This window comes from Palaemon carinicauda, chromosome 1 (assembly GCF_036898095.1).
Source record: "Palaemon carinicauda isolate YSFRI2023 chromosome 1, ASM3689809v2, whole genome shotgun sequence".
Lineage (NCBI taxonomy): Eukaryota > Metazoa > Arthropoda > Malacostraca > Decapoda > Palaemonidae > Palaemon > Palaemon carinicauda.
Genome location: NC_090725.1, coordinates 331867085 through 331881379, shown reverse-complemented (window position 1 = coordinate 331881379; position 14295 = coordinate 331867085). Strand labels below are relative to the sequence as shown.

Here is a 14295-nt window from a genome sequence, read left to right as displayed (position 1 = left end):
TCTTACGAGAGAGAGAGAGAGAGAGAGAGAGAGAGAGAGAGAGAGAGAGAGAGAGAGAGAGAGAGAGAGAGAGAGATTAGTTGAAAATCAATAAATTATTTATATGTTAACTTCTTTGTGTATCTGTATGAAGGGACTTATTATGAATTTATAAATAGTAGTCAAATAATTAAATAGTAATAGTTGATTCATTTTGCTTTTTATTAAAGAAGTTTTATTTTAACTGTTCAGATGAGCAGTTGGAGTGAGGGAACAGATAATTAATAAGCCGTACAATTTTCACAAGTGGTAATGTGACGTTCACCAGCATAAATGTATATAATAAATCTAAGTAATTGGTTATTTCATTGTGTTAAATTCCCTCCCTCCTTTATATACCAAATAAAAAGAGCCTGGGTATTAAGATCATCGACTGTATATATATATATATATATATATATATATATATATATATATATATATATATATATAAATATATATATATATATATATATATATATATATATATATATATATATATATATATATATATATATATATAAAACAAACGAATTGTTCTTTAGTGTTATATTTATCAGCTATGTTACATAATAAATAATTTGAGTGGATCAGTGAATAGAGATAATCATGATAACTAAAATATTGCTGACGTTGGAAGATAATAGTAATCTTTGCCTTTTATTTCCACAGTACATCTCCTATTTTACGATATAAAATTATTTACTTAAAGAAAAATGATTTAATGATCATAATTCTAGTTTTTGGGTCCATTATTCTATGTAAGTATTCCCAAAAAATTAATGAAAATAACAGTTAAAGTTGATTTGTGCACCCGTACAAATCTACCAAACTTGCCACGTCCAGTCTTCGTTTCGTTGTTTGCTCTCTAACGATAAAATGCTCTATGAAGGAGCAGTGTTGCCAGATTGGTTAGTATAAAAATCCCCAAAACAACCTAAATATCCCCAAAACAGCCTAAAAAATCCCAATTTCCACATATATATTCTCTTCTGTCTTGATCACGTAGGCTTTATTAATATAGAAATTACTCAATATACTTCATATAAGTACAAACAAACAAATTCCAATAATATAAAGGCTCGCTCATCTTTGTTTCTTCATAGAACTTTGTACAGATTATCCCCATCAGTCACCCAAAATCCCCAAATCTAGGAATAAATTCCCGTACCTGGCAACACTGTGGAGTAACATCCAGTTTTAGCAGGAAAAATTGAATAATATATCTTATACACAAATAGCTGTTGTATTATATTCTATCCTACTGATTCTATTTGAAATATACGCATGAATAAAATTACAATGTTGCTATTTTTGTCTTTATTCGAAAACTGATATATGAAATAGGATATCTTAAGTGTAACGGCTCACAAAATATGTCAATTGCTTTCTACTCAAGGCTTACTGCATGATGCAGTAATACATCATGATACGAATTCAAAGTAGCACCTTCTAGTAATACAGTATAATTAATACACCAACCATCAACTTAATACATCAACGTCTCTGGTTCTTGACGTGTGGAATACGTCACCAGTGACAAAGCGAAGCAGGTACTCTAGACGTCTTCGTCGGCTAAGTGACACATCTCCTTGAAACTTTTGTGTTATAATAACAAGATAACGTAATAAAAGGATAGTAGTGATTTAGTCTTCGTGGTCGTATATACGTCAGGCCCTTGTCTCATCTATAGAATTCCAGCCAGCCATGTCTTGATTAGATTTGCGGCGCTTAGGGGTAGGCTAAATCCTTGTTTTCCTCGTGTAGGCCATACCCCAAATGTTGGCCTGTGTGGGCTAGATATTCTGTGGCTGTTGATAATGTATATATTGGTATGGTATGTTTAGGAAAGGCTATATTTGTTTTCCCTACCCTAAAACCCGGTTCCCAACTGGGTAGCCTCCATTATCGGCGTATATATTAAGGTATATCTCGCTAAGTATTTATTATCCCAAAAATAAATGTCATTTTCGAAGAAAACTGGAATTTCCCTTAGGTAAAACTGTATTATTGGTAATATTTTTGCTAGAGTCCCACTTGGCTATTAACGCTTGTCATTGCTTAGGAGCTTGAAGTTTTTCTTTTTTTCGCGAGCGAAGCGAGCTCATGGCTGAGTAAAAACCATCAAGGAGCTTGATGATGTTTTTCTTTACGCGAGCTAAGCTTGCTCACGGCGGAGGAAAAACCATTAAGGAACTTGAAGTTTTTCTTTTTCGCGAGCAAAGGGAGCTAACGACAGAGCAAAAAGCATTAAGGACTATTGAAATATTACCGGAATCTAATGGTTTTTGCTCTGCCGTGCGCTCGCTTTGCCTGCGAAACAAGAAAAAGATCAAGCTCCTATATACTGGCAAGTGGTAATGGCGCTGGGTGAGACTCTCATCGAAATATTACCATATTTTTAATAGAAAATCTTGTCCTGACCTGAACTACTGCATAATAGAACCATTAAAATAGCTTAACTGCTAGCTAGTAACTTTGTTTCGGCAATACCGCCAAGACTATGGCTATGCTACCCCTCTTTCCAAGATTGTAAACTAAGAGACTTAGTTTGTGGTTTACCTAAATTTGATTATATATTCATACTTACAAACTAGGAAGATTAGCCTTATGCATCTTATACTTTATTTCTAAATGTAGCCAGTGCTAGTGTTATGCTGTTAGGCTAGTCAAGTAGATATATGTATTTTAACATTTAATTCAATTATGATACAGTTAATTTCTCTCCAAATATGGGAAATATATACGAGTCTTTGTATATCAGCGACCAGTTCCTCCCCCGTGAGTAGAAAAGAGGTTATTTATTTCCCATTTTCTAGTAGTAGGTAAAACGTGGCCGCTGTTCTACAAAAACTCCATTTTTCTTTAAAACCTCTACACAAGAATGCCACCTAACCTAAACTTGAACTTCTCCACATAATGTAAACTTCCCCACCTAACTTGAACTTCCAACACCTAACTTGAACTTCCCCACCTAACTTGAACTTCCCCACTTACCTTAAACTTTCCCACCTAACTTGAACTTCCAACACCTAACTTGAACTTCCCCACCTAACTTGAACTTCCCCACCTAACTTGAACTTCCCCACTTACCTTAAACTTTCCCACCTAACTTAAACTTTCCCACCTAACTTAAACATCCCAACCTAACCGAACCTACAACCCCCCACGACTCCCCTTATTCTGCCCTATTCTTAGTTCACCCTGTTTGATTCGTAACCTGTTTCACTTCTGGCAGGTGGCCGCTATCATACATGCACCCCAATATACATTTTACCAAATGGTTATCTTTGTGTTTCATACATTTCTGACCATTGTTGGTGCAAACCACTCCTTTCTGTTTTACTATCTATATAAAATAATTGCGGTGAGACCCCTTTGGGTAGTTTAATTGTCCAATTGATATTGTTAAACTTGCTGTGTATTACACCACTCTGAAATAGCATATATGCATCAACCTCACTATAAACAGTTGGCAATATACTCATGTTTGTCATCGCTAATTCTTAACCACTCATACAAATATGGGGATGTATCCATTTCTAAGCTTATTTAACCTAACCTAATGTAGGTGTGTATACTATCTCAACTCTACAGCTAATTTAGAATGTGGATTCCTTACCTGACTTAGGTACCCTGAAAGACAACTAATTATGGTCCATGGACCTAACCTGACCTAGTGTGTCATAGAGGCTCTAGAATTTGCTCTTCCTCGCTATGCACATCATGCCTTACTGCATAGAAGGTATCCCCGTGTCCTCTTAACAGTGTTGACTGTTTGTGTGTGTGCTTTTTACATATTCCAGGCTATGAGTTTGGGAAGTGTGTGTATATGCCACTGGTCTGTTTGGCTTTGAGAAAATTAGTATACATGCTTTTAAAGAAAATTATTTTTGGCAGGGGCTGGGAACCATCTATAAGTGGAATGGATCAAATCTCAATGAATGAGTGACGTTAGGTATGGTTTTGCATTCTAAGTCTTTTAGAATTATTACATTTGTTCCTTTCTAGTATGTACAGTGGTAACGTGTTTGCCTAGCATTCACATGGCAGCAGATCGATCCCAGTCTGGGACCCAAGCTTAAGCTGTTTACTGGGGTGGCCACTGCTGTGGTTCGGCACCACAGTGCAAAGTTGGGCTTGCCCGGCTGACGTTCTGGTGAGCATCTATTCTGATGAAACTGGAACTGAAACCAGACAACTTTAACCTTCTAGATCGTACGCACAAGACAGCCATGGTGTAACTGAAAGGAATATTAGAGAAAGTGGCTGAAGTATGAAAACCTATTTGTACATAATCATAAAAAGTTTGGGAATTTATTGTTTGTTCTAAATTTTAAATATTAAACTTAGCCGGTGAATATATAAATAGCTGACGTCTCCGACGGCCCGACAGATTCCAAAAAACTCGCGAGCGATCGCCATGAAGGTTGCGGGTGTGCCCACCAGCGCCGACTATCGGCCAGATACCGCATATACTTCTCAACCACTCCAGTTCTTTTCTGTCGGTGTCACCGACAACATTGGTTCCGCTCGCTCTAGACCTCGAGTTTTCTACTGAATTGGTGAAGTACAGTGGAACCTCTACATCCGAACGTATCTGCATCCCAATTTTCCAACATCCGAAGTAAAATTCGAGCAAATTTTTGACTCTACACCCGAATTTTATTTCGACACACGAAGTAAACATTACGCCATTGAGCGTCGAGTGCTCAGTTCTCTGTTCTTGTGTGTATCGTGTGGTTGTCCTCTGTTTGGTCTGTTATTAACAGTGCTTATTTTCTTCCTTTTCTCACATTTCCTCTTTGATTTTACCTATAATCATGGTGCCTAAGAAGCTAAGTTTCAGTACAGGAAGAAGGCAATTCTTTCATTAGAATTGAAGCAAGAAATTATAGGAAAACATGAGAGCAGTGTGCATGTGAGTGATACTGTATGGCTAAATAATATGGCCGGAATAGGCCTATGATCTCGAAGATCATCAAGCTGAAGGCAGCCATTAAAGCAAATAACCATCGAAGGGGATCACCATTATTACAAGACATCGTAGCAATACCCTGGAAGAGATAGAACGCCTTTTGTTGATAGAGATAAAGGACAAAGAGATTGTTGGCAACGATCATTTGTGAGAAGGGCCAGCGTGATGAACAGAAAGAAAGAAAAAAGTGAAGCAAAGAAAACCAAGATATCATTAACAAGCTCTTTTAAATAAGACTTCTCTCTTTTTCTGTTTCTCTCTAAACATAGCATTAACATGTTCTTTAAATAAAATCTCTCTCTCTCTCTCTCTCTCTCTCGTTCTTCTTCGCTGTTATAGTGTTAGATACGTCTACGTCTATTATTTTTTTTCCGAGAGAGAGAGAGAGAGAGAGAGTGAGAGAGAGAGAGAGAGATTAAACAAAAATGTGTTTAGAGTACATATGATTTTTAACAGCGTCAACGAGTTGAAAAACAATTAAATGAAACTAAGAAAGTAATAACAGCTAATCTGAATTCCTTTATTATCTAAAACAAATATTGATACAAACACACTCGTGTGCGTATGCACAAACACACACACACAGGTGCAAAAATTGCTACGCAATAAGAGAGACGGTCACATACCGTAACTCGTCACTGAAAATGATGAAAATAAAAAATCAAAAGAAAAAAAAATTAAAAAATATGAAATATAAAAATTAAAAAAAAAATAATTAAGCTAAGTTAGATCAAAATTTCCGTAGTGTAAGTTACGGTATGTTATCGCAGTCACCATCTCTACCTCCTCGCCAATCGTGTCTCCTCGTGCGTGTGTGTGTGTTTGCGCATACGCACACGAGTGTGTTTGTATCAATATTTGTTTTAGTTAATTAAAGAATTCAGATTAGCTGATGTTTTTTTAGTTACATTTAACTGTCTTTCAACTTGTTAACGCTGTTAAAAATCATATGTACACAACACATTTTTGTTTAATCTCTCTCTCTCTCTCTCTCTCTCTCTCTCTCTCTCTCTCTCTCTCTCTCTGTTCTTCTTCACTGTTAGTGTTAGAGACGTCTATTAATTTTTTTTCTGAGAGAGAGAGAGAGAGAGAGAGAGAGAGAGAGAGAGAGAGAGAGAGAGAGTATTTATTTAAAGAACATGTTAACACCATGTCTACCTTCTCGCCGATCGTCCGTCCCCTCTGGCGTAGCAAATCCTACACCTGCGTTGGTCTGTCTCTAAGGTAAAGTGGCAATAAAACACATTTTCTATTCATTATTTCTTAATAATTATCTTTTTTACATGCTTCTTTCATATTATGCAGTTATAGTATTGTTATGTGTAATTATGTGTAGCCATTTATTAAGGATTTATTATGGGTTTTTAGGCTGAGGAACGAATTAAATGAATTACCATGTTTTCTTATGGGAAAATTCGTTTCTACATCCGAACATTTTCTACATCCGAAGTAGGTTGTGGAACGAATTAAATTCGTATGTAGAGGTACTACTGTACTTGGTTTTGGTTGTTTTATTGGCTTTCGCTGTGTTGGTGTGTTTCTTCAATAAAACTCTTGAAACTGTTTTTTGTTTGTGTTTTTTGTTGATGAACTTGGCTTTACTTTGGATTTTCTCTGGTTTTTCATAATGGCTGACCCTTCTCCTGTATATCGCAAATGTGCGAGAGATTGTAACAAACGTCTTCCGAAAGCCTCTATCGACCCTCATACTGTTTGTTCTAATTGCCGGGGTAAATCCTGCCAATTAGGAGATCGGTGTGAGGAGTGCGTGGTTTTGTCGGAATTCGAGTGGTTAGAGTATGAAAAGTATACTCGTAAGCTCGAAAGAGATAGGGTGAGGAGAAGCTCATCTAGATCTTTAGAATTTTCCTCCTCCCATGCCCCTGAACCTAATCCTTCCCCTGTAGTGGTAGTTTCTGAACCCCCTATAGCACTCATGAACCTTCAATGCGCGATATGTTTTTAGCTATTCAAGCATTAGGTGAGAAGGTTGAAACCTTAGCCTCGTACAGGAACCAGCTTATGTCCGATGTTAAGTTGTTAAAGTGTCAAAGTGGTAAAGTAGAAAATCAAAGTGGTAAAGTGGAAAGTGCGCAAAATGTGTTTAGTGTTGCGACCGAGGGTTCGTCTGTTCGTGCTTGTCGCTCCCCTAGTCCGAGACCTCTTTCAGGCTCCCCTGCACCAGGGAGAAGGAATGTCGTAGGACTTAAGGGAGCGAGAGGTGTAAACCGACGTACAGACGTTCCCTCTATGGTATCAGACGTTTCTCATCAAGAACGTCCTTACCATAAGACGGGGGAGACTAAGTTCTCCTCGTCTTCCGATGACTTGCCGCATAAGAAACCTTGGCGTAAAGTTTCTAGACCCTTAAAGCGCAAGTCAGTCCCTTCAGGACAGGTCCAGCGTCCTGGCTGTAGCCATTGGGGCAGCTCTGACCACTTTCAGTCATCGGATGGCTGTTCGCCTGTTAAGCGAAAGCGTGACACGGAGTCCGAGGGTCTCGGTAGGTGCGATGAGTTGCATGCACAGACGTTACCGACGTCACGGCCCGTTCCGACTCCCGTTGACCCGAAGTGGGTTGTCCTGCGGGACATGCAGTCTAAACTTTCCTCTTTAATGGAGGTTTACGAACATGAGCAGGTTCGTAAAGATCCTTTGCTTGCGTTTCACCAGTACGATAAGCGTGACTCTGGCCTTCAGCCGCCTAAACGAGTGTTTTCTCGTCCTTATGATGTTAGCGCTAACGTTTCTAGTGCTATTAAACGCGATTCTGATCGTGTTCCTCGTCATTCACGTCAGTCACGTGACGTGGAACCCCCTTTGCCGCAGTCTCGAGGTGACGTTCAGCAGCTGTCGCCGCAGCCCCGCACTGACGTTCGTCGGCTGACTCCGTTGCCCCGACGTGACGTTGAACGTCTGTCACCGCAGTCAGGTGTTGTTTTCCTGCTCAGACCCTGCAGTCAATGCATTCTCGACGTGATGTCGAACGGCAGTCTACTCAGGCTGTTGTTGTTTGTCAGTCACAAGACTTTCAGTCTTTGTAGTCGCGGCGTGACGTCGTTACCTCAGCTGTTGCTGCGGCTCCGTCGCATGTTGACATAGCCTGTCAAGCGTTGCCTCCTCGGCATGTCTCTCCGTATCGCGAGACTCGGCAGTTGTCGGACGAAGTTCCGTCGGATGAGGAAGTCGTTGATCCCCTTCCAACTGATATTCCTTTGGGGACTTTCTCGGACGGAGAGGAGCCTAAAGTTGCTCAGCCCTCTCTTGATTTTAAGAAGATCATGCTTATTTTTAAGGACCTTTTTCCTGACCATTTTGTGTCTGCTGCTCCTCGTTCGCCCCCATCGGAGTTCACGCTGGGCCTAGCTTCTTCGACTCCGTCGTTCACAAAATTAGTGCTCTCTCGCTCTTCTAAGAGAGCTTTGCATTTATTGGGCGACTGGTTAACGACCAGGAGGAGTTTGGGGAAGTCAGCTTTTGCTTTTCCCCCTTTCAAACTGGCTTCTCGTGCGAGCGTCTGGTATGACACGGGAGAAGTTCTCGGCTTGGGAGTACCTGCCTCTGCCCAGGGAGACTTCTCAAGCCTCGTAGACTCTCCTCGTCGTCTGGCCATGAGACGCTCGAAGGTTTGCTGGTCCTCTTCAGACCTAGATCATCTCCTCAAAGGAGTTTATCGGGCCTTTGAAGTTTTCAACTTTTTGGATTGGTCGCTGGGAGCCTTGAGCAGGAAGATCTCGTCAGCAGACCGTGATGTCTCTGTGCAAATTATGTCCTGCATGGACAAGGCTATTAGAGATGGCTCTAATGAACTCGCTGCTACTTTTACAGCAGGAGTTCTTAAGAAGAGAGAGACTCTTTGTTCTTTCCTGTCTAGAGGTGTCACTCCTTGTCAAAGGTCAGAACTACTCTTTGCGCCATTGTCTTCTGCCCTGTTCCCGCAGCAGCTGATTAAGGATATCGCAGCGTCTCTTGTGCAGAAGGATACTCATGATTTGATGGCCACGTCTGCGCGTAAGGCTGTACCTTCGTCCTCTTATGTCAACAGACCTAAATTTGATACTCCAGCGACAAGGTTTATCCCGCCCTTTCGTGGCAGAGCTCCCAGTAAGGGAGGCTCTCGTGCCGATAGTAAGAGGGGTAAGAGGAGAGGATCTAAGTCCTCCCGTGGCAGAGTCTGACTGCCCACGTCCTCAGACAGCAGTAGGGGCCAGATTGACCAACTTCTGGCAGGCCTGGGAGAAGAGGGGTGCAGACCGGGAGTCTGTTTTGTTGCTAAAGGAGGGTTACAAAATCCCTTTTGTACGGAGACCTCCTCTAGTAATCTATCCGATAGACCTCTCTCCCAGGTATCGAGAGGAGTCGAAGAGACAGGCATTACATCTGCAGGTGTCTCAGTTGTTGGAGAAGGGGGCGGTGGTGAAAGTCTCGGACCTTCAATCCCCAGGTTTTTACAACCGTCTCTTCCTAGTTCCAAAGCACACAGGAGGTTGGAGGCCAGTGCTGGATGTCAGTGCTCTCAACGTTTTTGTTGTCAAAACAAAGTTTACGATGGAGACCACCAAATCCGTTCTAGCAGCAGTCAGAGAGGGAGACTGGATGGTCTCTCTCGACTTGCAGGATGCGTACTTCCACATTCCGATACACCCAGATTCTCAGCTGTATCTAAGGTTTGTATACAGGAATGTGGTGTACCAATTCCGAGCACTGTGCTTCGGCCTCAGCCCTGCTCCTCTTGTTTTTACGAGGCTCATGAGAAATGTAGCAAAGTTCCTACATTTGTCGGGGATCAGAGCCTCCCTGTACCTGGACGACTGGTTACTCAGAGCGTCGTCCCGTCATCGCTGTCTGCAGGACCTACAGTGGACTTTGGATCTTGCGAAGGAGTTGGGCCTATTGGTGAACATAGAGAAGTCTCAGCTGACTCCCTCCCAAACGATTCTCTATTTGGGGATGGAGATACAGAGTCTAGCTTTTCGGGCTTTTCCATCTGCCAACAGGATCGAGCAAGCTTTGCTCAAAGTCCGTCTCATGCTAGAGAAAGACCATTGCTCTGTGAGAAGCTGGATGAGCCTCCTAGGGACGCTTTCATCCCTGGAACAGTTTATCTCTCTAGGGAGACTTCACCTACGCCCTCTCCAGTTCCATTTAGACTCCCATTGGAACAAGGAGAAAACTTTGGAGGCGGTCTCAATTCCGATCTCCGAACCAGTCAAGACTTGCCTGGCCTGGTGGGACAGCAATATAAGACTTCGAGAAGGTCTGTCTCTGGCAGTGAAGAGCCCAAACCATGTGTTATTTTCAGACGCGTCGGATTTGGGTTGGGGGGCGACTCTGGACAGTCTGGAATGCTCGGGTCTTTGGGCGGCAGACCAGAGGAGCCTTCACATCAACTGCAAGGAGCTGTTGGCAGTCCATTTAGCACTGACAAGTTTCGAGAATCTGCTTCGAAACAAGGTGGTAGAAGTGAATGTGGACAATAGCACGGCCCTGGCTTACATCTCCAAGCAAGGAGGCACTCACTCCCACGCTCTTTTCGTCATCGCAAGGGACCTCCTCATCTGGTCAAAAGATCGAAACATCTCGCTTTTGACGAGGTTCGTCCAAGGGAAGTTGAACGTCTTGGCGGACTGTCTCAGTCGGAGAGGTCAGGTGATCCCTACAGAGTGGACCCTCCACAAGGATGTGTGCAAGAGTCTTTGGATGACTTGGGGTCAATCCACCATCGATCTCTTGCGACCTCGCTGACCAAAAGGCTCCCGACTTATTGCTCTCCAGTCCCAGATCCAGAGGCGGCCCACATAGATGCCTTTCTGTTGGACTGGTCTCACCTGGACGCTTACGCATTTCCACCGTTCAAGATCCTCAACAAGGTGTTGCAGAAGTTCGCCTCTCACGAAGGGACCAGGTTGACGTTGGTTGCTCCCCTCTGGCCCGCGAGAGAATGGTTCACAGAGGTACTTCTATGGCAGGTAGACATTCCAAGGAGTCTGCCTTTACGGATGGATCTCTTACGGCAGCCTCACGTAAAGAAACTTCATCAAAGCCTCCCCGCGCTTCGTCTGACTGCCTTCAGACTATTGAAAGACTCTCAAGAGCTCGAGGATTTTTGAAGGAGGCAGCTAGAGCGATCGCGAGGGCTAGGAGATCCTCTACCATCAAGATCTACCAGTCGAAGTGGGAGGTATTTAGAGATTGGTGCAAGTCCTCCTCTATTTCCTCCTCCAGTACCTCTGTAGCGCAGATTGCGGATTTTCTCCTGTATCTGAGAAACGGTCGCTCCCTCTCTGCTTCCACCATTAAAGGCTACAGAAGCATGTTGGCTTCTGTTTTCAGGCATAGAGGCTTGGATCTTTCAAATAACAAAGATCTCCAAGACCTCCTTAAGTCTTTCGAGACCTCTAAGGAGCGTCGTATTTCAACTCCTGCTTGGAACTTAGACGTGGTCCTACAGTTCCTAATGTCAGACAGGTTTGAGCCTTTAAATTCAGCCTCCCTGAAGGATCTTACCCTCAAGACACTTTTTTTGGTAAGCTTGGCTTTGGCTAAAAGGGTCAGTGAGATCCATGCTTTTAGTAAGAACATCGGCTTCTCGACGAATAAAGCTATATGTTCTCTTCAACTTGGTTTTTTGGCCAAGAACGAACTTCCGTCTCGTCCTTGGCCTAAATCTTTTGAAATACCTAGTCTTTCAGAGATCGTAGGTAATGAAGTTGAAAGAGTGCTGTGCCCCGTTAGAGCTCTTAAGTTTTACTTATCTAGAACTAAACCAATACGAGGTTGTTCTGAGGCTTTATGGTGCTCCGTTAAGAAGCCCTCATTGCCCATGTCTAAGAATGCGTTATCTTACTTTGTTAGACTTTTAATCCGGGAGGCACATTCTCATTTAAGTGAGAAGGATCGTAGTTTGCTTAAGGTCAAGACTCACGAAGTGAGAGCAATAGCGACTTCGGTGGCATTTAAGCAAAATAGATCCCTTCAAAGTATTATGGACGCGACCTTTTGGAGGAGCAAGTCGGTGTTCGCTTCATTTTACTTGAAAAACGTCCAGACTCTTTATGAGGACAGCTACACACTGGGTCCATTCGTTGCAGCGAGTGCAGTAGTGGGTAAGGGTTCTACCACTACATTCCCTTAATCCCAATATCCTTTTAATCTTCTCTTGAAATGTTTTTAATCTTGTCTTGGGTTGTACGGAAGACTAGGAAGTCTTTCGCAATCTTTTTGGTTTGGCGGGTGGTCAAATGTTGTTTCTTGAGAGCGCCCAGATTAAGGGTTTTGATGAGGTCCTGTTATAGGGGTGTTCGCCCTGGATATAACAGCTCCTGGGAGTCTTTCAGCATCCTGAGAGGATGGCTGGGGTTCGTGAGGAAAGCGGACTAATGAGGCAGAGTAATCATCAGAGTCAGCTTCCTTACCAGGTACCTATACTTAAGTTTGTTTTTTATGAAATATTTGTCAAAAACTCTTGAGCATATATGCCTTTATTGTATTAATACTGGTCTCTACCCACCACCATGGGTGTGAATCAGCTATTTATATATTCACCGGCTAAGTTTAATATTTAAAAATGATATTTTGATTATAAAATAAAGTTTTGAATATACTTACCCGGTGAATATATAATATTAAAGGCCCTCCCTTCCTCCCCGATAGAGACCCTGCGGACTGAGAAGAACTGGAGTGGTTGAGAAGTATATGCGGTATCTGGCCGATAGTCGGCGCTGGTGGGCACACCTGCAACCTTCATGGCGATCGCTCGCGAGTTTTTTGGAATCTGTCGGGCCGTCGGAGACGTCAGCTATTTATATATTCACCGGGTAAGTACAGTATATTCAAAAATTTATTTTATAATGAAAATATCATTTTCAATAGTAAATATGTAATATAAAAAAAAACCTTACAGGTACCAGAGATTACTTCCCCAACAACAATAAAGTCAAAAGCCACAAGATTTTTTACACTTCACGTTGCTGATAATTTACCCTTTTTACTTCCTAGGGAAAACATAAAAAAACAGTTGTTCCCTAACTGTAATACAAACCACGCTATTTAATAGGGGTATTACTTTCGGTGTAGCTGATATGACGAGCCATTAAAATTTAACGAGGGTTTACTACCCACATCGCTAGTTAGCGGGGGTAGGGGAGGGTAGCTTGATTACCCCCCCCCCCATCACACACACACCTGTGCTTGAGCTCACTTTACTTTTGGCTCGGAGCGAGAACGGTTGTTTCCTCTCTCCTCGCCTATTTTGGACTGCCATTAATTTTTGTCTTTTTACTTACTTTTTCTTATACTTGTGAATATATATATATATATAAACATGTGAATATATATATATATATATATATATATATATATATATATATATATATATATATATATAAACATTCTTAATGTTTATGTATATATATGTGTATAGAAATGTAGTAAGTTTTCTTTTCAGTGTTTGTGCTGTGTGTGTGATATACGACAACGACACTTGCGTAGAGCAAGGCCACCACAGTTCCACTTCGTGGGGAACGACCTCTCCCTCTCTGGTCCATCGGTCTTCCCGTCGGCATATATCCGTTAACTCGGCTGCCGCAGGGGAATCGTCATCACCTGGACCCTCTTCATTCATCTATTATCTTCGCTTTTCCTCTTTTCCTACGGGAAACTTGGATTCTGAGCGAAGGGAATGTGGCCTTTTAAGATTGACTATGGTCTCTCTCTACTCGAGGTCGTTCACCTTTACTACAACTACGTACTATTACGGAAGCTCCTTTCCCGTTGTGGGTTAGGTTGCTATTCCGTTTGTTTGTCTCAATTATTTTTAGTGAAATCTAATTGCATTTTAACTTCAGCTTTCTCCGTGGGGAACACTTCCCTTCGGGGGGTCAGTGGTTCTCACTATTAGTGAATATTCTTAGATGATTTAGATCATTATAATTCTGTTATAATTCTGTTTTTATTACAGTTACTCCGCTCCCTCCCTTCTCCCGTGGATGTCATCTGGGGAAGGAGGGCGCATACTTAATTCTTATTTTATGTTATTCCCTCGGGGTTCCTCTTCGGAGTTCCTCCCTAGGGAATTTCTGTTAAAATAATTATTTAATTTTATTTTCCCAGTTAACTATGCAGTTTTTCTTCGTTCGACTAAAGAGTCCCAACGAAGCAGAGCTGTTCTGTTCATGCGTGGGGAATCTGCTGTCGCTGCCTCTCAGAGGACGTCGTCATGGGCGTTATCCCTTCTCTTAGAAGTACTCCCGTGACAACATGCCAGCACTTGAGATCATCTTAGAATGCTAAAGGAGGTT

General features: G+C 42.0%; 1 protein-coding gene across 4 annotated transcripts in view; it reads left to right on the top strand.

Annotated features, from left to right (window-relative positions):
- The first annotated feature begins 1438 nt into the window (after positions 1-1438).
- The window catches only part of LOC137658787 (soluble calcium-activated nucleotidase 1-like), a 117184-nt gene continuing 104327 nt past the window's right edge, over positions 1439-14295 (top strand). For 3 of the 4 annotated variants that reach the window (XR_011047430.1, XM_068393830.1, XM_068393821.1), the window contains exon 1: positions 1591-1755. The gene's annotated coding sequence lies outside the window, so the exon portion shown is untranslated. The other variant, XM_068393844.1, reaches the window with a different exon arrangement.